We start from the raw sequence: 3,243 nt of genomic DNA on the forward strand, positions 1-3,243 counted from the left end.
AATTGTAAGTTACAATATATGCGGGTTCCCCAGCATATATTTGTTTTATAAACTCAGTAATTATTATTACTGAGCTGAATGGGAATTACTGATGAATTTTGAATCAGTATTTGCAAGAGCAATTGGGCGATATATCTCTGTTGATGCCAGTATGTCGATGATTTGTTGATTACAGGTAACTCAGCTGAAACCTACTTAAAAGCGACGCACACTGTGTTGTCCCGACTTGATGACTTGGGGTTCAAGGTGTCTACAAAAGAAACTTCAATGTTGCAGACGACAGGTGATGTTCTTGGGGCGTGTGATCTCAGGGAAGGGCCTTTGCGGCTATTCCCCTGGCTTTATCCCTCACTTTGTGATCTAGTTAGGGTTAAAGGCATACGTAACCTCCATGCTGAATTGGACTGGACAGACAGAACTGAGAAGTTGTTTACCGACCTTAAGAGAGATTTGGCCACAGCGACTAACCTAGTTCAGCCTGACTATGACCTGCCTTTTCATCTAGACGTTTCAGTGACCGAGGGTACAGCCAACGGTGCCTTGTTCCAGAAGGTGGGCGGTAACAGACGTGTACTGCTTTACGTCAGCGCCTCTTTGGACAAAATAGAAGCGAGACAACCTAATTGTGCTGCATATGCCGCAGCTGTGGCCACATGCATTAATAAGACTGCACACATTGTTATGGGACACCAACTTTTTATTCTTACTCATCATAGGGTGACAGCATTTGTGGCCTAAGCGGCATCCACGATGTCACCATTGCGTCAGTGACATCTTGGCAAGCCACACACCTGCCAAGATCAGGTCATGCGGGATTTGAAGGCCCGCCCCGATTTGTCCTCAGCTCCTCTTTCAGGTGGTCGGGTGTTCTTCACCGATGGCTGCTGCTGAAGACATACCTCGGGACCGCTACAAGTGGGGGCTGCCGTCGTTCAGGCCCTGACCCCAGGAGACCCAAATTCTGAATTCCAAATGCTTTGGTCCACAAATGACTTTGTGAAACCCTCCGCTCAAGCTGAAAAAGTGCTGGCCATGTGCAGGGCACTGGAGTTATCTGAAAGTCAGAGTATTACAATTTATTCTGATTTGGCCTATGTTGTAGGATGCTTGTTTGTTGATTTGGCTGCATGGAGACAACAGGGATTTGTTACGTCCACTGGAGACCCAGTGGCCCACTTAGAGCTGATTCAATGACTGAGCGAGGTTATTAATAGGCCAGTGGAGGTGGCTGTGGTCAAGTGTCCAGGACATGTGAAAGCGAGCATGCTGGTAGCCTGGGGGAATGGTGCGGCTGATGGCGCGGCGAAGAAAGCAGCAGGCTATCAGAGGGATGCTGAAGGTAACTATGTTGTCAAACAGGATCAGTTGATCAACTTTCTCCCTACAGTAATGGTTGGTGTAGTGTGCAACCTCCAGGAGGCGGCACCAGAGGAAGTCAAACGTAAGTGGCAAAAGAAAGGGCCTGAGTATAACGACAAGGAGAAGCTGGGGTTTGGCCCGGCAAGAGACCCTAGGAGACTGGTGTTACCTACAGGAAAGTTCTTGCGGTCAGTGGTTGAGGAAGCACATGCCCCGACACATGATAGTTATGTGTTGATGTTGAATAAGCTGTGCTTTTGGTGGCACCCTGATTTTCTGCAAAAGGTCAAAGAGTTTTGTGTTTCTTGTGATATATGTCAGAATTTCAGTGGTGGCCCAACAACAAAGAGGGAACTGCAACACACTGAGATGGGCAGATGCCCGAATGATGGTAATGGACTACACCAACATGGTAGTCCCACTCCAAGGAAAAAGTTATCTATTAATGATTGTCGACACCTTTTTTTGGATGGCCCAAAGCCTATTCTTGTCCAAAAGAGGACGCGCCGTCCGTCATCAAAGCGCTGATTAACCATTATATCCCGACACATGGGTTTCCACGAGTAATCAGATGGGACAATGGTACCCATTTTACGGCTAATTCGTTGGCTACGATCGAGTCCATGCTGGGGCTCAAACACAAATTTGGCTAAGTCTACCATTTTCAGTCCCAGCCCCGTGTGGAAAGTATAAATTGCACGGTCAAATAACGGCTGGCAAAAACGTGTGCACACAAAGGGATTAATTGGCTCCATGCCCTGCCCTGCCCTGCTTTGTTCTCCATCAGGCAAGCGATTAACCGCCGGACAGGGTTCACCCCTTTTTAACTCCTGACCGGCCGCCTGATGCCTGGTCCAGCCTTGGCTTCGCTCTAGCCGGACATGGAACCCCCGAAGGGCTATAAGCTCTACTGGGAGCAACTGTCATCTCTTGTGTCTTCGCTTTGTGTTTCAGATCCCTTTGTTGCAGATGTCCACGTCAGTGACCCTTCCTTTCCGACTCACGTGTATTTGAAAGTGCTCCAAAGGAAGTGGTCTGAACCACGGTGGACTGGTCCGTTTGAGGTTTCAGCTCGGACATCTCATGCCGTGCGTCTCTTTGGAAAGGGGGACAAGTGGTACCACGTGTCATAGACACGCCCTGCGCAGGCCTTTATTGTAGAGTGAAAAAAACAAAAAGAGTGGTCCTCTCGTACCTGAGTGACTTTCTGCTGTATTGTGTATGCTGGACGTTTCTTTTTGCGTGCTGTTATTCGGTGAGGTCGTTTTTACCTAGTCTACCTAGTTTCATTTATTTTCATTAATTTTTCATTTCTTTCATCTTTGTGTATGAGTGTATGGATATTACGTTTTGGTGTTAAATTGATCATTTAACATAGGGGGGAAATATGTACATCCTGTATGTCTGACCGAAGAAGGTCATAATCATGACTCTGGTGATCTCTCTGATTATAGCTACAGGAATCTATTTCGGACTGCCCTCAAACCAAGAAGTACGAGTGGGAAAGAGAGACATAAAAGGTTTGCAAGCCATGTCTGTTAAACTTCAATCAATGTCTGGAGTGGATGACAACCCATTCCATAGCCTGCTGAACAGGATGTTTGGAGTCTTATCCTCCGGATTGTCCACAAGGCCTTTGAGGGGAAGGACCCACACGGCCAATATCAGCTGCTGCCCCTGAAAGAGGACGTGGAGCTTCGCTCCACTGGACGTCGCCTCTGTATCCTCTCCTTAAGTTTTGGGATATTTGCGATATTTAGTTTGGGCTACATTAAGTATTCGAGCGAACTTGGCTGCATATTTAGAGGGTGTTGAGCTCTGATTAGCAGAGATCAAAAGGGGGATTAATGAGATATGGTTTTGCCCTTTAAATAGTAAATAGCT

General features: G+C 47.1%; 1 pseudogene; it reads left to right on the forward strand.

Annotated features, from left to right (window-relative positions):
• The first annotated feature begins 1,263 nt into the window (after positions 1-1,263).
• LOC133408457 (uncharacterized) lies at positions 1,264-2,492 on the forward strand (annotated as a pseudogene).
• Positions 2,493-3,243: the final 751 nt, after the last annotated feature.

This window comes from Phycodurus eques, chromosome 10, assembly GCF_024500275.1.
Source record: "Phycodurus eques isolate BA_2022a chromosome 10, UOR_Pequ_1.1, whole genome shotgun sequence".
In the NCBI taxonomy this organism is placed as follows: Eukaryota; Metazoa; Chordata; class Actinopteri; order Syngnathiformes; family Syngnathidae; genus Phycodurus; species Phycodurus eques.